Source organism: Sparus aurata, chromosome 22, assembly GCF_900880675.1.
Source record: "Sparus aurata chromosome 22, fSpaAur1.1, whole genome shotgun sequence".
Taxonomy (NCBI): Eukaryota; Metazoa; Chordata; class Actinopteri; order Spariformes; family Sparidae; genus Sparus; species Sparus aurata.
The window spans coordinates 21,041,983-21,062,630 of NC_044208.1; positions in this window are offsets into that span (position 1 = coordinate 21,041,983).

The following is a 20,648-nucleotide window of genomic DNA, read 5'->3' on the forward strand; positions in this document are numbered from 1 at the left end:
CACACACTGGCAGCATTGAAGGGATTTGTTTTTCTACGTTCCCTCCATCTCGCTCCCTCCATCTCTGATCTCGGGTTACCATGACTCTATGTTTTCCTGTCAGCTTGGCAAAAGGGAGAAATTCCCAGCTGAGACTCTGGGCTGGATAGGGAGACACAGCTGGTAACCCCCCCTGAAACCCCAAAGTGTTTTCCCTCAGCTTACACCAAAATTATAACCTGCCACGGTCCGTGTATTTGAGCCACCAAATCAGACTTTAAGTTCCTTTTAAATGTGATCATGAACACAGTTGGGTGATTATAAGTGTGTTGTTTATACATTTAGCACTACAGCTTTGCAGAATTTGACAGCTGAAACCCATCAGATTCCCATATTTTGTTCACTGTACAGCCAGAGGAGATTATGTTATCTAAACAACCCAGTCATGTACATGCTGAGGTTTGTGACTGTAAACACAGTAAATACTTCAAGAGAGCAGAGCAAGAACAATCTAATAATGATACATGATGGCTTTGGCCTTGTTGCTGGCACTTGGAGCTGATATATACCCAAGAAGATGATGTGTCCTCTGATAAACTGCCGGCCTCTCCAAGGGCTTCTTTCTGCATTCAGCAGAAGACTGCTGGGAAAGATTCCTGTCTGCAACACTTGAGCGAACATTCATAATAATCTTTAACACCTGTCTGAGGAGAAAGTAGAGCATAGAAGTCACTGTAGCAGTTGAGCTTTAGCTGAACTAAATGGCAGTTTTGGAGCAGTTTACTATCAATGTGTTCTCGCTTCCAACCCGTCAAATATGGCCGTTTGTTTAGCACTTCTGGATGTCGAGGGCTCCACGATAATGTGAGTAAAAATACGTGATGTGCAACCGGTCAAACTTTCAAAATTAAACGCTCTGATAACCAGTTCATATATTATGACTTCTGGACTATTATTAGCATCGTCTAATGGCCAAGGTTTACGCAATGAAGCTGCTTGGCTAGGTTTAAGCACAAAAACTACTTGGTTGGGTTTAGGCTCCAAAACTACTTGGTTGGGTTTAGGCTCCAAAACTACTTGGTTAAGTTTAGGCTCCAAAACTACTTGGTTGGATTTAGGCTTCAAAACTACTTGGTTAAGTTTGGGCTTCAAAACGACTTGGTTAAGTTTAGGCTCCAGAACGACTTGGTTGGGTTTAGGCTCCAAAACTACTTGGTTAAGTTTAGGCTTCAAAACTACTTGGTTAAGTTTAGGCTCCAGAACGACTTGGTTGGGTTTAGGCTCCAAAACTACTTGGTTGGGTTTTGGCTCCAAAACTACTTGGTTAAGTTTGGGCTTCAAAACGACTTGGTTAAGTTTAGGCTCCAGAACGACTTGGTTGGGTTTAGGCTCCAAAACTACTTGGTTGGGTTTAGGCTCAAAAACTACTTGGTTAAGTTTAGGCTCCAGAACTACTTGGTTGGGTTAGGGTTAGGCTTCAAAACTACTTGGTTGGGTTTAGGCTCCAAAACTACTTGGTTGGGTTTAGGCTCCAAAACTACTTGGTTGGATTTAGGCTTCAAAACTACTTGGTTAAGTTTGGGCTTCAAAACGACTTGGTTAAGTTTAGGCTCCAGAACGACTTGGTTGGGTTTAGGCTCCAAAACTACTTGGTTAAGTTTAGGCTTCAAAACTACTTGGTTAAGTTTAGGCTCCAGAACGACTTGGTTGGGTTTAGGCTCCAAAACTACTTGGTTGGGTTTTGGCTCCAAAACTACTTGGTTAAGTTTGGGCTTCAAAACGACTTGGTTAAGTTTAGGCTCCAGAACGACTTGGTTGGGTTTAGGCTCCAAAACTACTTGGTTGGGTTTAGGCTCAAAAACTACTTGGTTAAGTTTAGGCTCCAGAACTACTTGGTTGGGTTTAGGCTTCAAAACTACTTGGTTGGGTTTAGGCTCCAAAACTACTTGGTTGGGTTTAGGCTCCAAAACTACTTGGTTGGATTTAGGCTTCAAAACTACTTGGTTAAGTTCAAACCTCTCCTCTCCTCTCTTTTTTTCAATCTCAACGCTATTACCACTGTTACTTTTCATGAGTGCAACACTATGAATTCCTTCCATAAAATAAGTTCTAAAGGTGAAGGATAACTAAGCATGGTTATCTTCATATTTGGGGGATTATCAAGATTATGTTATTTTCAAGTTAATTTGACCTAATGGCTCAAACCATCTATCTGTCTTAAGGACAATTATTTTTTTACGATGTCGTACGAGAACCTGCTGTTCCGACTGTGGCACCAAGCTAAAATTGTCTCACATCCCAGAGCTCTTCCTGGGGTTTCTTGGTTTGCTATTATTTCTTTAGCAGGCACACACGCTACATTGAAAGCCACACACAGCCACACACTAACATAATTAAATCAGCATGAGGGCATAAATATTCCAAGAAGTGGATTCAATATGTTATGCAGTTTCCCTCCAGTTTCCACGGGGAGTACTTTCTGTGTTTACTCTCAGATTCACAGGCACATTTTGACAAAATTATGATTTTTATTGTTGTTATACATAATAAAAGTGGACAAAAATAGGATAATAACATAATAAGATTTATCAGTCGCTGAATAACCCTTTCGAAAGTAATAAGCATTTTACTAGTACTGGATATATAAAGGAGCATTGCCACATTCCATTAATCACATCACAACCTTTAAGGCTACGGCGAGCTCATAACAAAGTGCCGTGCCTCTTCAGAAGTCATGCTGTGCTATAAACATCTCTGTGTTAGGGTAGTCTCCATGGACGGTGATGTCACCTCGACAAGTGTTAGATAAGAGACTGGAAAGTCCCCTGTGCGTGACTGTCCGAGCCCGTTTAAGAAACTGGTTAAGTGAGGTCTCTTATCAAGAAAAGAAAACCCTTGCTCCTGTTTGTGGTCATCTTATGAAGGCAAACAAACGCACAAACGCACGCACGCACGCACACACACGATCACACTGCCTGCTGCTTCCTAACAATAAAAATCTGCTCACATATGACTTTTTTAGTGCTCCACCTCTTTCTAAACCACTGTGTGTAAACAGAACGAAAACCTGAGTCACTAAAGCAATGGCTTAATGTCTCTCATATATGTGTGTGTTTTCAACAGTGCTGGAATAGAACTAAGTACATTTACTCAAGTATTCTTCTTAAGGAGTATTTTAAGGTGCTTCACTTGGAGTATTTCCATTTTCTGCTACTTTATGATGACAATTACTCCTGTCAAAAGTGATATTTTCACACAATAGCTTCACTTTTACTTCGAGAGATGTGTGTGATCATTAACAACCACAAGGCAGGCCCCGACGCGGCCCTCTACGCATAAACCTCATTGGCCACATCTTTCAACCAGACGAGGAAGGCTGTGGCATTTGCTTTTGCAGATATCCTTTGCTGCACGCAGTTTGTGTGTGAGTGTGGGAAACAGTAGGTTTAAAAAATGCGCATGTTGGGTTTCCTGTCACACAACATGTAGAATATGAGGCGAAGCAAAACATCAGCTATCGTCAGACAGAAGAAGCTGCCTCGTTTTTAATCTCTGGAGCTAACACAGTGTTATTTCTTGAATCGACAGGCTACTGGATTGTGTTGTTTCACCGGCAGTGTGTGTGTGTGTGTGTGTGAGTGACTGAGTTTGGTGCGTGTGTGTGTTTGTGCGCCAGCAGCTGGATGTCATTACTCGTGTTTGCGTGTGCTCTGCTCAGCTCCCCTTTTGGCCTTTTGTAAGTGTCTGCGGAGCCAAAGGCTGTTTCTGTGTGCACCGCTGAGCAACTCAGGAGTTTTAATGTTCTCCACACGAAAATTAAGCCCGTGCCAAGATGGACAAGCTCCCCATCACTCAATGTCGTGATGGTCTGGGGCAGGTTTTTGATAAGGCCTGCTCACACTCACGTATTTTAGATTTGAAATAAAATCATTCGTATGAGGAGTTCTGTGTTGGACAGCTGCCAGAGGGTCTCATGGGGCTTATTAAAATGGTATAACATTACGAGGAAGATGTTCCGTTATTCTGACAAGACTGTTTGTGACCCTGGGAACCTCTCCCACTGCTTGAATTGGAAGAAGTCTAGCGTAGAAAAGTAAGAAAAGGTGTGGAAGTCTCAAATGTTTTAAAACCAAGGGGTTTGGAAATTGAACAATAGTTACATCCAGCCAGTGGAGTTTTGACCACCTGTGATGCGACAGTATTGGGGCAAAGTCTTTGTGAGCTGATCACTGTTTTGCGGGCTACCCATTTGACTTCCTTGAGTTTGGCATTGCAGCCATAAATGACCATATATAAATGAGGGGGTAAAGCTTGGGAGGATTTCCTGATCGGGCCGGTAACGATTGAGACCATAGACTAATTAGCAAACTGGTTAATGAGGTAATAAATCAAGTGAAAAATTGGGTAATTTTTTTTCATAAGCTTATGTACAAATAGACTTCTTTTTGTAACTAGTGAGTCGATGCCTGCTGGTCATAAAAAGGAAATTCAGGGTTTAAGTTTTCACTTTCCATACCCAAAAGCCCCATCCGTTATTTTTACGGTCTATGAAATAGGCTTCAATGTATTTTCCAATATCCGCTTTGCAAATGTGTCCCTGTGTGCTTTTGTTTACGAAACCACATATCATTTTTTTTCTCCAGAAAAATGGTTCCATATGAGAAATTTAGGAAACAAGAGTCTACAGCTGAGCTAGAGGCTGTAAAAAAAAAAACTGACAGCAAGACAAACCAAAGTACTGGACAGATTGAAACGTGACCTGATGACGGTGCTAGATGAAGAGTGGTGGTATTGCCAGAGCTCCAACGGCTTTGGAGTCATTTCCCTCTAAATCACAAATGTTACCCTGCTGGTGGCACTGAAGGAAGGGTTTGGGGATCCCCAGAGTCATAAGGATTCATCCTCCATCCTCCAAGATTTCATGGTTTATCATCCAGTAGTTAGTGAGATGATTCAGTCTCTACAGATAGATGTCCCCACTAGAGCCGGTGCCAGTTGCAGTTAACACTTTGACGGTCTTTTATTCATATTAATTAAGCCCTGTAGCTGTTAAACAAACACCTCATCATCTGAATTTTATATCACACTTTTTCACATGGTGTACTTTGTATGCAACATTGAGCTCCTGTTAGATTAAATGCTGAGCAAGGAAATCTTTTCTTACAAAGAGAAAGCAGTGACTGTAAAGAGGAGACTCAGACCGGTTGTGAAACTAATGCCTGTGTTGTTTGTTATCTCTCTCAGTGTGTGAAAAAGCCCAGAACAACATGTGCAGCAGCATGTGCACTGCATGTGGCTTTATTTCAACCATATCTTTATTTATCCCTTTAAAGGCTCAAACCACAAGATTATCAACAGCGGCAGTCAGTGTCTGACACGAGGTTGCCATGTCTGTCAAGCTGTGGGAAAGTGTCTGATGGGAACAGCGACTCACGCTAATTATGGTGACACATCCTCAGCGTGAAACAAGACCGTATCTCACAGATCATGACACTTGCACACAGAATTGATATGAGCAGCTTGTTTGTTAGCACTTATCTGCTAATGGTACAGAAAAGGCCAATAGATGTGAGACTTTATATGAGTGGATTCATCTGTAATTTAGAATCTTCACAAATGGTTCTTACAACCTAGTTTGTTTTTTGATAAATAATGACCAGTACTGTAGGATATATTGAATAAATGGGTAAAGGAAAGTGTAGGAGCAAGTAGACCACTGTTGTTTAGTTAAGAGAATGACATCACTTTACTGTAATGTAACCTTCAAAACCCAAAACAGCTCAACCAGGTGATCATTAGAGTGATACTAAACCTTTTTGATTAGACCAGGCTAATGGTCTAAATCATTTTTACAACTTGTGAGCAGTCCAGCAAGCTGTAAAACACAACACTGACACATTATCACATTATAAAGCTGTTATGGACAGCATGTCAGCTAACTGATGCCCGTTTACGCGTCCACTTGTTGCAGAACATTACATTTAATTTTGGCTCTGTGTTTGGTCTCCACCAGCTCTTGAGGAAAAAGGTCTGGCACTGTAGCTGATAAGTGCTGGGGTAGCGTGTTACTATCTGAGCTTTTTTTTGACTAGAGTGGTGAGAGGGAAACATCATGTAAAAAAGTGGGCCATGAAACCAAAACAGTGAGCTGAATGAACCTAAAACTCTCCTGTGGGTTTCATCACTTTAACATTACAAATGAGCTCTAAAGAATGCTTGTTCTCTCTCCTCGCCCAGCTAAATTCAAAGCAAAAATATTTTAACCCTTGCCTCCGGAGAGGCTCTGTTTCTAATGAATATTGGTGTAACCAGAAATGAATTTGCATGACTCATTACACAGAGCTTAATAACTTTGCTATGTAGGGCAGATTCTTAGCAGTGAACCACTATTCTTCAAAGACACACAGAAATACTGAAATCAATTGGTGGTTTCTACACTTTTCTTTCTACCACTTTTCCCCTGGGTCTCAGTTTGGCTGTTAAACTACAGTATAATCGCAGACTAAAACAACAGCAGTGTAAATAATGAGACATGAGTTGCAAATGGTGGCCTTTCAACCTTCTCAGAGACACACTTACCACTTAGAGAAGCCCCGTGGTTATATGGGTAAACCCACAAGTGTTTCTTCTTGGTGTTTTTTTTTACAGAATTGGTGAGATGTTGGTGAGAGGAAAACAAGCTGAAAAAGTGACAGCACTGCTCCCAAAAAAAATATATTTGATGAATGTGACTACACACTTTCACTCTATTTTAAAGTCTTCTGTAACACGACACGGCTGATGTCCGCTAGACTGAGATTTAGGTCTTCGGGGAGACACAGTCCATCACACTTGGTGCTTTTACCATTAAGAAAAAAACCCATTAAGAGTAAAAATCCAGATGTTATTTCCTCGGGAGGCGTGCCAAACGACTTTGTCTCTTCTGAAACAAACCAGAGCTCGTGATGTGCTCGTACGATTGTCAGAATCAGGGCCGGCAGTTGGACCTTTCTGAATTCGTCTTCTCACTTATAGTAAACGGCTCTGACCTGATATCATTACAAGGATGTATTACCAACAATGTGGCCTCTTTCAGAAAAGTCTCACATGGAGCAGTGTTTCAGTTGTGGGCCAATTGAAACAAACTGAATCAAATGCTAATGTGTCAAGCCTACAGTTGAAAAGTATTATTAGCATGCTCATCAAAGGCAGCCTTAGTTAAGTGAACTTCCCTTTAATGCCGTGTTGTTGCTAATCTTCCAGCGTAGTCTAAAAACATACATTTGACTTGGCAGGTTGTTACCGAAAGTCACATCAAATATTGAGGAGAGAGGTAGAAAAAAAAACCTTTAAAAAGTACGAACTTGAGCTGAAACTAGACGCCTCATCAGAATTATTCATACAAACATGCGCTGAATTTTAAAGAGTCAGAAATGAGCACACATCTTGTAAAATACTGGATAGTTTTACCTCTTCAGGCCCTCTAAAATTATTAAAATTAAACTACCCGAGAGGGTTCAAATCTGCGCTCAGTTGAAGTGCTCATACCTCGTAGAAATGTAAAACCTTTCATGCAGGGTCGCGAGTTGACTTTTTATGCTTTTAGAAGTCAAAAAGGTTGGGTATCGCTGGTCTGTGATGGTGCCAGTCAGCCCAGAAACCAGGAGATAACAAATGCATGCGAACGTAAGAAATGGGCATGCATTAAACAACAGTTGCCTCGCTAATAACTACTGCAATTTACAGTAGTTATTACAGTGGATGGAGAGACGAGAACAGCAGAGACAGATTGGAGGTGAGTTAATTTCATAAGAGTTAGTTCATTTGTGGCTCAGCGCTGACACCTGATCAGCAGGGTTATAATATAATTGTCACTCGCAGCACACCATTAGCAGTTTAGGCAAGGCACTACAATGGAAAATGTTGGTCTGTCAGTGAGTCCAGCTATTCAGACTGAATATCTTTACAATTATTAGATGGACTGCTGATTGGGAGCAGCACCATCAGGTCGTCATTTTTTTGGTTCGGGGTTAAAATGTCTTGACATCTACTGGATAGAATATCATGAACCTTTGAAGCGATTCACATACCCCGAGAGGTTCCCCAGAGCTTTGTATTCTGTGAGTGTGAGTGAAAAGTGAAAAAAAAAATCAAAAGTTCACACTTTGCATAATCTCATAGTCTTCAAAAGCTTGAAGAGTCAAATGTCACTAAAGCATCTGTCACGCATGAGGGCCACAAAACAATAACAACAGCAGCAGCACTGTGGGAACAGTGGTTACTTGACCTTTGACTAAAATAAGATGGGGAACTTGGGAAACACCGTATCTGCTAAACATAACCGTGTTGTCCCTTTTAGCCCCTTAACGTGCTAACGTTAGCGCTTAGCCTCACAGTACAGCCTTGCCACGCTGCTAGCACTAGCACTGCTGTCGACTCGTGATCTTGTTTTATGGTCACTCAACCTGCTTCACGGTGTTGATCAGGGGAAGTCCAGTAGTAATGTTCAACCACGTTTAATCTTAATGGTCTTAATGGGCAAACAATAAGACCCATAAATGTGATTTTATCTCTCAACCGTCGACACCAACCGACCAAGACAGGAACAGAATTAGTCCAATGTATTGGCTGTATAAACTATGGATGGAGCTTCCAGGTCTAAAAAGTGAAGCCAATGTGACGGTGCCATAAATCTGCATTCTGTGTAATGGCCAGCAGGGGGCGACTCCATTGGTTTAGAGAAAAAGTGTGTATGTAAGCTTATGAGAAAATAGCCATACTTCATACAGCCATACAGTTTCCTAATGAGTTTATGGGCTCGATCGCTAGTTTCAAGTCTTATTCAATACAACATGAAGATAAATCAGGGTATGTTTTAGGGCGCGGCTATCTTATGATTGCAACTACGGTGCTTCCTCGGTTCTCAATCAGAGCCAATCAGGATATCTTCCCTGGTCCATCCTATCATCCCCTCTTATATGGTCACTTGTGGCTCGGACAAAAACAAAATGACGACAGTCAGAATGGTAACACAACACATGGTTGATGTCACAATGTACACTTTGGTTTGAGCATCATGCCATTAGCACTGAAGCTCATATATTCTGCGCAATAACTGTAAAGTCTTCTCCCACCTTTGATAATTTATTAATATAACTATTTCAACATCATACGACCATTCAGGGCATCTGAATGCTAAATATGCTCTGTGACATTATAATGTAGCCATCTATGTAACACAATACATTTTAATAGCACTACAGCATGGCACAGTCTTGTATTAGATTCCACTATTTAAATGGCATATTAACGATTTGGTCTCTCCTTAAATGTCCATAAACACAGCTAACTTTATCTAGGGAAGTCCAACGCATGACCACTCTGTCACCGTTTCCTTCCTCACCTTCTTTCGCCGGCAGCCAAGTGGCCTTTTCCTCAGATAGAGAAAGGACCTCTCAGCTGTTGCTCGCGTGCCACGATATGATAAAACAGCCCGAGGCAGAGGGGTTTGCATGAGGAGGAGTGTGAACAATAACCAGGCACGGTGACAATGAGATATGCTCCGACGCCTTTTTCCTTCCCTCCCGCTCGCTCTCTCCCTTTTCTCCCGATGGCACCGCAGGACACAGCTGTGGAACAAGGCGACATTGTGATTCAGCTCCTGTTGTCGGTTTTTTAAGCCTTATAATTAAACGTAACTGCTGTGGGGCGAGCCCACCTTACTGGCCCTGCATTGTTGCACTTGTCAGAGTCTCGCTTAACGAGATCATTACGCGGTGTTATGCAATATTGGGCTTAAAATTATAACCTCAAATATACCCTCACGTAAAACTGGTTCAGCTGGTTAGATGTGTTGATGACTGAAAAACAACTCTATTAGTGCTCGATCACGTCACGCAAACATGTGACAGAGCTGGCTCGGTCGGGGCCAGAAGGTACACTAAGCTGTTTTTTTTTTTTTTTTTTGCATCTGTTCGAACAAAGGCTTCTCAGACTATAACAGAGCTTCTGGAACATCCATCCATTTGTGATTAGCATGTTGAATAAGCAGATTAGTAAAATGAAGTGGCGGTGCTTCATTGTTTATTTCTTTGATTGACAAAAGCCCCGAACACTGTGCATGAAAAGGAACAGGCACTGAATAGCATACGTCTTTAAACGCTCCAACGGGAAGAAGCCCATGGTCCCTGTTGTCTCCGCATTTTGGCCGTGGCATCGGAGGCATTACGTGCTTGCCAGGATAAAACAGGATCATGTAGCACTCGTGTCTCTTAGCATGTCGATTTGAATTGACTCCATGTCAGAGCGCCAGATCCAGGTCACAGTGTGTTAGCCCGGTTGAGGAGGGGGAGTGAAAACTGATGTGAGGGCCATTGTCTGACGGTCTCTGGAGGTGGTGTAGGTTTCTCTCTCTCGCTGATACTGCTGATTGAGATGGAAAATCAGCATTGCCGCTCTTGAGGGGTGTTGAAGTGCTTCCTGCAGTCATGAGAAAAAGACGTGACAAATGGTTGATGGAGCTGCACATAAAGACGGATCTGACTGCAAGGGCTGAAGCCCATTTTGGCTTTCCCTGGGTATCATTTTCTTTTATCTACAGTAGCTGAATGAGAAACCAAAACAGTTTATATGTTGGCACTTAATACTTAATTAGTACTGATTGGTTTTGTGTACATAAAGCAGAGCATGTGTGTGGTTTGTTAAAAAAAAAAAAATATACCTATAGAAAGTTTGGAGAAAGGTGCAGAATTAAGGTCTCTCTGTGATTGGGAATTAATAATTTCACAATGTTTGTTGGGTCCGAAATCATTGTTTTGTTTACATCTGTCTATGAATTGTAACAGTTGGTTGCAGCATTAACAACCGGCGTACAGCCAATAGTATAACACCGTTTGAAATCACGTGTCAAGAGTCTTGGCAGTTGCCAGTTTGTGGGGGAGTAAAAATCAAAAAATGGCCACGAACAGGCTTACAGCACTGTTACTAATACAATTGCAGCACTGTTTAACATTTTGTTATATTGTCTCGTGTCAAAGAATGTCATAAAAAACGCTAATAATCACGTCAACACAAAGAAAACGTACTGCTCTGTTTCTCTTCTATTAAGAGTAAGTGGATGTATAACGGCTCTCTGTTGATAACACATGTCTTATCAGATCAGGCGGGATTGTTTGCCTTTCTACCCACACTCCAAATTTTCCAAGGTTAGACTTTTATCAGTGGCAAATTGAAAACTGACCAAGATCAACACCGGAATCCGGTAATCATGTGCCACAGACCGTTCCCTGCAACATCCATTCATGCAAAACATGTAGCGAGCAAAGATCCGCTTGTCGTTATGTTTGATCGCCGCGGCACTCGGTTATAGTCGGTAAAACATTGTGGTTCTGGTGAAAAAACACACTCCAGCCATGATCTTTCAACCATAAGCAAGACTCGGGATGCAGAACTCAACTCTGAGTCCTGCTCTGCTCGGGATTGGATCAGCCTTTAACACAGCATGACCGCCTATTTCATGTGAATATCCTTATAAAGAACAACATAAATCTTTATAAGGAAAGAAGATAATATCATCACATGAGGCAGACTCACTTATAATAGGGGTCAGTATCTCTGGGACAAATGTGTGTCTAATCTATGATACTTTCCATATGTCTGAGAGCGATTTACATGTCAGGTCATCTGGGAGACTTTCTTGGCTCTGCATTGTTTTCCATGAAACCTGTGGAGGATATTAGCTGGATGTGAGGCTGCAATATCCAACGATCTCCTGGTAGAGACACATCGTTGCAAATGCAGTTCTTAAGAAGGCAAATAAATGAGCGGCATATAGTAACTATGTAGTACTAGTGGGGTTTTTTTTATGTTTCAATGCACAGATATTAACCCACATGTTACCAACGCAATCACAAAAGCGAAAGAAAGCTGTAGAGACCTCTTCCTCAGCTCCCAAATCAAAGTAAAACTCCCCTGACTGAGTGCAGACACACACAGCTGGGAACAAGTTGGCGAACTCCGTGAACCACACTTTATTTAAAGAGGCAGGCTCTTCATCATCTATAAATCTGAGCCTCCCATTGAGTGTCTTGAGTTGAGATACAAGCTCGCGCTTATTCCCTCCTCCCCTCAAGTGTCCTCATAAACCACATTGTTTCCAGCTCATTCTCCCCTCTCCCTGGAGTCGGCCGATGCCAAAAGTTCCCCTCGCAGGCCCGTCCTCGTGGGCCTGTTTGGGGACATCTGCTGCCATGTCCAAATATTGTTTTTGGCCCGAGCCGTCGCTGGCTCTGCCGCGAGAGAATGGAGCTGGGAACTATTTTTACCTCAGCGGGATAGACTGTGTTAACACACAAAACAATGCCTCGATCCCGTGGTCCCTCCAGCTGCAGAGCGGGGCGGCAACTGCTGGAGAAGTGCGAACACACCGGTCGCTCTCGTTCGAGGGGGGCAAGGTGGCGGCAGTGACAGTATGTGTGAACTTTCAAATTCTCTCACACTCTGCTTCTTACTCTCAGTTCCAAGTAAAGTAATAGGCTCACTTGTGAGTTTCAGAATGAGTCTCGAGTGATGACGACAACGGATACAACCGTACGTGCCCACACACCACAAAAAGCAAAACAACCTCCCTTTTGAAACTCACAATCGCATTATTTATTCATTTATTTTGCTGAGGCTGCTGCCGAGATGTTGCATGAATACACATTTTAAAAAAGAAATTGGTATTTTTCTGTTCGTCACTCATCGTTATGTTCAGTCACCATGCGATATAAAACACAATAACTTGGCCCGAGCCTCTTTGGCTTTCTTTTTTACGTGCTCCCACGAGACCTGAAGTCACCTTTCATATCTGCTGAGCGTGCTAGACGAGGGGGAGAGAGTCCGAAACTATTTTCTTTTAAGTTTACAATGGACTTCTTAAGGCCGCGGTTGATGCAGGGACCTTGGGTTTTTCAGGGCACTCGGAGGAAATTATACTCGGGGCTGAGTAATTGAAACGAAAACAGTGGGAGGAAAAGGATCTGTGTTTTAAGGGAAGACATAATGGCTGCTCTCGTTGTTTGCCCTTCACATCGTATTACAGTGTTAATAGGCCTCTGCTGTTCCAGTTGGCAGTGGCGGGGAGTTATACAGTGAGAAATAACAATCAAGAAGCCAATCCATTTTGAAAAAATACACAACCATGAAGATATTCGTGATGGCAAATGCAGGACGATCTCAAAGAAAGGGTTCCAGATTTTTTGTTTTGTTTTATTTCTTCAGTATGTTTCTGTATCTCCTCTTTGTCCATGAGCTGTTTGGATGATTCCTTCATTTATCAGTCGATAACGTGTAAAATGGAAGCTAAACCGCTGATCGCGTTTTGGCAAGACCTCCTCATCACTTGGTTACGACTTTCTCTTAAATTAATGATTAAGATTTCTTTATCCTGTGTCAAGAAATGGCAAAGATCAAGGTGAAATATAATAAAAAACAAGGTGAAATATTTATTGTTACCTGCATGTTATTACCTCTTAAAGTCCTTACAAAAAAGGCCCTTTACAAGTAAGTTTACTTATCGGATGTATCTCTGTAGACTGTCCATGTGTTTCCCACTGGGAAGGTCACTGGGGGAACAATTATGGGTGATACATCTGTGCGCCGGAGAGCTAGCGGAAGTAAAAACAAAATTATATCATAATAGCTGAGGCACCGGCGGCAGCTTTCAAGGCTTTAGAGGCGTTAGCTCAGTGGCAATAATAATAATAATAGTGTTGGCAGTATTTTTTAGATAAAGGTGCTGACCTGGATTTTCATCTCAAATCCATCTTGTCAGACTTCAAGCTATATATGCAAAAAATAAATAAAAAATAGACTAATTAGCATCTTTTTGAGGCGGCAGAATGGGCATGGTTTTAATGTGACGACGGCGAGAAGCGACTGCGAGCTTGTGAGCAATGGCGACCGCTGGAGAGGTTAGAGTGGATGCTGCCATGGAAGCAGTTTAATCAGAACTGGACGACATTTGTTTGTTGAACGAACGAAAAACGACACTGAAGGCTTCCAACCGGCTTCGGTAAGAGTTTGACTTGGCGACTGGCACAGCTGGTAGAGCTCGCCTTCTGTTGATCTGATTGGTTGAAGTTAGCCTGTGATAAACCGTTGCGCGATGGTTTGTCCAGTCAGCCGATCCCTCCAAGATGGATTTTTGAAACAGACCCTTTTGTAAAACAAACCATCTGGCGCGTCAGGTTATGATAGCATGTTTCACCAAACGCTCTAAGAACGTGGATTAGCGTCCTTTAACCATGGACACCGCCGGTTCCAGTTAGGTGACAGTACGAGCTGGAAGTTGCAACCATATTTCACGCAAAGGATCATCGAACAAGCATCATCTAACCTCAACCCTTAGATGAACAATGGCTGACATGCTGACTATCATGTGATACCAGAATCTCCTCAACATTACAAGGCTATTAAGCTATTAAAAGTCAAAATCAAAGCAACACAGGACAAGATATCCTGACTTAAGTCTTTCCCCAAATAACGAAGAAAATAGGGGCAAGGATCAGGGCTGATTGGCTGGTCAGCTCAGTCATCATAAAACATTTTTACAGCTCTCTGTTATAAATGTGTCATCTCCAATCACATACTGATATAACCCCGATGACGTTGTCTGAGTTATTTTCCGAAGACTTGACAAAGCTCCTCCAGACCCACAGATTAAATGATTCTAGTGTTTTCGGTGGCCAGATAGTTTCCACCATGACGAGAAACAGCTCTTCATCAGCCTCTTCAGCTTCTTTACATTACTAGTACACTATATTACAAGTACCGTCTCCTTTAATTACGCCCTTTTTTTTTTTTGCAAATGCAGTGTACCTTGAGTTGAGGACTACCATGAAAATCATGAACAAAGAGAATCACTGTTTTCTATCCGGCTATAAATCATCTAGTCAGTGCCTCTGTTCCCATCCTCCATCCTCTCCATGAGGCTTATGCTTGCTATAAATATCTTGTCCGTCTACATGCACCGCTTGAAAGCGCCGCGACACCTATGTGGTGTTTTCACTACCTGCACATAATTCATCTCTGTGAACACACACTCACACACACACACACAGTTGTTTTCTGCCTCTTAAAAGCTAATTCATCGCATCCGTGATACGACGGCAGGATGCAGGCTGGATGATTTGTTTCTCCACTGCTCTTACGTAATTAGTTACAGATCACACACCGTGACACGCACGGTTTCGTGTCACAGAGTAATTATATGACTGTGCAAACTGATACTGCCACCAACTCAGGTTTCTGGAAGTACACGTGGTTGTTTGTAGAGTCAACAAACACCATCGTCACATCTTGACCCTCGTCTAACAGGCAGGCTGTCATAAACAGAGCTGTCCAGGAGGGAACGTGCCAGAGATTCCCCATAAACAACAGATGCAAGCTCTTGATCAGACAAGGAGGCACCTGTGTTTGGACACAAGGAATTATTGCAGTAGAGAAATAACGATCTTAGAAAGTGAGTATTGGGTGAAGACGGAGCAATAGGTGTTTTTTGCTGTTGGCCTGTTTGCCAGTGAAGTGGTGCTTTTCCTTTGCAATCACAATAAGACAATCAAAGCAACACCAATTGTGCTAACTATGGTGTTTAATGCTATATACCAGATGCCAGATCTCCTTCAAGTCTGGGATGGATACTTAGTTTATGAAATATGTTATCATTGTGTTCCACATCATTAGGCTACGTCTTTATTACAGAGAGACCGAGAGAGAGTTTGTTCAGTCTCAAGAAGCTGTCAGACTGCTGCAGTGCTTTACCTCTCATCTGTCTTGAATTAGACAGCAGTCACCACCACATAAATACCCACTTATCATCTCAGTAGTTATTCTCCCCCCTGATACAGGCCCTGAGATGACAGAGACAATAGTGGACGCCCACTGCACAGAGTAGTCCCCCCGGAGGCACGTCTGGACTCACGGGCTGCATTTAACTTTTATTACCCTCGAAGATGGATTGGCCACTCCCCGCCCTTACTTGGTGTTGCGGTGCGTGTATACGAGGGGCTGCGGTGGTGAAGCGAAGGCAGCGTGGCTCAGCCTGAGAAGAGCCAGGTAACCCAGGAGCGCAGCCACCAAACTGGAAAGTCAGCTGTCTGAGGAACGGTGACTCATGGCTGATTATTGATTGACTTTAACGTTATGCAATCTGGCGTCATTTGTGACTCTGCAGGTTTTGGTTTTGAGGGTGAAGAGAGAACCTAGAGATGTGTTTTACTGACCTTTACTTGGGTGCTCGACATGGAAGGAAAGTGCTGAGGGACATGCTGATCAAGCTTTACTGTGTGTCTTTCTGTCTACCTCCCATTGCAATTTACAGCAATTCTACTATATAAAATCTATAAGTAAAAATTAAAATGTGGTGTAAAGAGAACTTAAACACACTATTTTTGAAGGCTAAGATAGGTCAGCAGTTGCGAGAACTCTGCTAAGCTAGGCTTGTTAGCTATGCTACCTTTTTAATGAAGTTAGCATTAGCTGTTTTTCCTTCAATTCAAATTAACAGGTGTAGTTTTCAAAGGCAAACAGAGCTAAAGTTTTAAAATGTTAATGTATCTTTAGCTACAGCTAGCTGTGGCTACCTCACTGGCTAGCTTGAACTTGGTGTAGCAGCAGTTCTCCGTTCAGAGCCCACATACCTCAGAGCTACAACTGTGGTATTTGGTTTTTGGATTTGTTTTGTCGTCACTGCGAACTTTACGAGCGTTATTTACACAAAGGAATTACACATTTTATGTCATAATGATGTTTACCAAGGTGAAACATGCCACATGTCATGACACACAAGAGACTTCTGCTGACAATTATGTAGTCACCACTTTCAAGCCGTGTAGAAGCAAATTCACAACAATGAGGACACTTTTCTGTCTGCAACACCGCTGCTTGATCAAGTTTTTTTTTTTCACATGCAAATAAGTTGTCACCTCCAAAACACAGGTAGGTGTTCGGTTGCAAGTCAGTTATTGTAACACGGTACACGGAGCAAAGGCTCATCTATGAAGGAAGTCGTACTATTCCCCAGAGCGGCTCCTCCGCTGCAGCTGCACCAACGTGTTTTGACCCAACGCCCCGCTGTAAGTGCTACACCTGACATGTGCGCCCTTTCAGAGCGGCAGGAGCTATTCTCTGTGGACGGGAAGTTCATTTCCTCAGAGGATGGAACCACACCTACTGAATTTTATAATGCTGTATTATTATTTTCCCCCCCCCCGATGTAGCTTACCTCTGTTCTGGTTCGGCTTTGTTTTTATACACTTGCTGAACTCAAATGCATCAATAAAATCTGAGTACAACTTTGTCGGTGTTGACAAAACGTGGAGAGGATTTCTTGCATTACAAGGAGATGTTTCTCACGGACGCAGGAGGATGCACCTTCTCTGACCCGTTCCCCTGACAGCAACTGTACGTCAAAGAAGCTTTAAGAGGGTGATAATTGAAATGTCATCACTCACTGATACATCTCATGGGACTGGTTTACAGATTCATAAACCAGGCAGATACTGTATGAGCTCATTTTCTCACTCACTTCATCTACCGTCGGCAGCGGGTGATTAAAACCGCCCAGGACAATGTTTGCAACCCAACAGACAGTGGTGGACTCAGGATGTTTGAAGGACTGGTGCAAAAAATAAAAAGGGCGCCATTGCACAGAAAGTCTTGATACATTTGTTAATGATACATTACATTTTATTTGTTTGATGGCGCCTTTCAAGTCACCCAAGGTCACCTTACGTAGGATAAAAGCATAAAATCACAGAATGACAACACTGAATATTAAAAACAAACATTGACATAGAAAGAAAAAGAAAAGAAAAGTGTAGTGCACAGTGACCAGTCAGAGTGAGTATGCCAGTTTGAACAGGTGGGTTTTGAGTTTGGGTTGAATGTTGTGATGGAGTCTGGCTGTCTTATGTATGGGGGGAAGGGGAATTTGTAGTGAAAGAGGGCACTTTATCATGTTTTATCTACCATAGAAGAACCGCCAGTCCCAGCAGCCACCCCAGCCACAGTCTGTTCACCCTGCTGCCATCTGGCAAGAGGTACAGCAGTATCCGCTGCCACCAAACCACAGAGCGGCTTCTTTTTCTCCAGGCTGTGAGACTCCTGAACTCATCATCAACACTCCAACATGAAAAGTTTTCTTGTGTAGCATAAAGGTACAACACCTTGCATTTCGTTGAACAACCACGTGTTTGAATCTCTGTTAACAGCACAGAACAGATGAGGAGACGTCAAACAATTGAAATGGGGCTCTTAAATGTTATTGCACAAGGTTGTGGTAAAACCGGTCCGCACAGTAGGGGATAGAACTTCAGATTAGACAAAAAAAGACATTAGGGACGCTGCCACATGTAGAGAAACATAAATGTATGTAGCACAGAAAAATCCACAAGACAAACTCTTAGAGGCTCTCCCTTGTTTGCCGGCGTTGCGGTCAGACACTTAAGGGTTAATCTGTGGCGCTCCCGGGCAGAGAAGGCAGAAGTAAACAAAAAGGAGCCGGGGACTGGAGCTTGTCTTCTGCTGCTGAAGTCGAGGCGTGACCCTTGAGATAGGCACCGGGCTATCATGAGGGCGTCTCCCTGAGTGACTGGCCGGGAGAACAGAGAGGCCCTTTGTCAGGGGCTGTGTGCGAAAAAGTGCTGAGCCAAGCAAAGTCCTCACTACACCCCCCCTCACCCCTCCTCCTCTCCTCACCCCTCCTCTCCCCTATGTGTTTTTTTTCTTCTCTTTCTCCCTGAAGACACACACAAATTCTTATACACACACTTGTCTGTATTTACCAGCCGTCCCAGGGGGACGAGGCTTTCACTTCAGCTGGTTGGAGGTTACGGGGGGGGGGGGGGGGGGGGGGTTGAACACAGAGCCTGTTTTGTGGTTTAAACTGGATATCTTAGCATTGCATTCTGGGATGCATATTTGGGCTTTAATATAATCAGCTGCGAAGAGTTTTCTCACCAGTCTGGGTTTGAGAGAAAATGTCATCACGCCTGGCGGAAAAAAAAAAATGTCCGGTCTTCATCTCTGAACAATTGTGAGGTTATTAAAATAACTCACGTCGAAACTCTGTGTTGCATTCTTTTTTCTTTTTTTTCACATAAATCAGGACATCAAAAATTATTCCGGAATTATAAATGAGGACAAAAACATGTCAGCATCTCATTAGGTCCGTTGTACGATGCGGTGCACTCGGAGGACTTCTGGGAGTACAAACAATATGGCACTGGTCTTTGAAGCAACTCCACGATTCCAAAATTAGTAATTAGTCTGGAAGCATTCTCAGGCGACTTGTTATGTGCAGATAAAGGGGCGGGCAGCCTGTCTGCGAGTGATTTGTGTTTAAACACTCTCGCTTACAGTTACATGCTGGAAAACAAGCTTTTTCTGTTGGAGCAGTAGAAAACAAGGGGGGAAAAAATGCCCCAAAGGTGACAGCTCTAACTGAAACATTCATGTATAGAGTCATATCAGTTTGCCCCGCGGCGCAACCAACTGCATTGTGTCATTCTTTATGAGAGCCAGGTCAGGTCTGACTTCTCTGTCTTCCCGAGGCCATGTGTTTCGGCGCGCCACACACATGTGTATACACTCCTTTAAAGCCTCCCTGCTGCCCCTGTCTACACAAAGCAGCCGCCTGAGGGAGATCACTTTAGAAACCTGGTGACAGAACAGTGAATCACAGTTTATGTAAGGTTGCACCTTTACCCCACAGAGGTTGGAGCACGTTAGGGAAAAAAAAAGAAAAAGAAAAAGATGTGCTGCTTCAGATTTGCCTCCAGGGCTTATGAAACGATTCTATTGTTCATGCTATATTAACTTTTGAGGGACTTTCAGAGGGGTTAAATCACTGGTGACTACTCACCGAAGTGTTTTTCATCCAGTCACTGTGACTGTGATTGAAGTTTATGAGGTGACACGCGTATGACTGATAAAACAATCCCGTGTAGTCTTACCAGCTGACTGAAAACTCTGAACAACTGCTGGGTGGGTTGAGATGAAACGTTGTACAGTCACTCATGGTCCCTGGAGGATGAACCCTAATAACCTGGGTTATCGTTTGACCAGCAGCAGATCCAAGTTCTTACTTTTCCTGATTTAATTACTGTAGTAATGAGAGAACCAGTTCCTTAAAGTTGTCAGGTTTGTCACGACCATAAAGGGAACCAACTCATGCACTTTTTTTAATCAATTCTAATAAATTAGATACATAAATGATAGATTCTAATCGCTCTGTAGTGTCTTACTCCTACTTCTAAATGTGGATCAGAACGAAGGCAACCTGGCTCTTATGGATTTGTGATTCACTTCTACCTGTGAGTCAAGTTAACTTGTTCCTCTTTAAGTCATTCCCCCAAAACAAATGATTAGTTCACAAATCTAGTGTGTGATTAGCACCAAATTTCCTACAGACATTCGTGGTTCCCAGATGACGCATCCTACTTATTTTAGTGATCCTCCGACTTCTCCTATTGAGCGGTTGACGTTTGTGGTTTTGACTGAAATATCTCGACAACTTCTAATTGCCACAAACTTTGGCACAGATATTCATACTCCCCTCAGGATGAATTTTCACACATTGCGATCTCATCGAGCACCAAATTGAGGTAAAAACTAATTTGTTCCAATGTTCCTCACTGAATACTTGATTG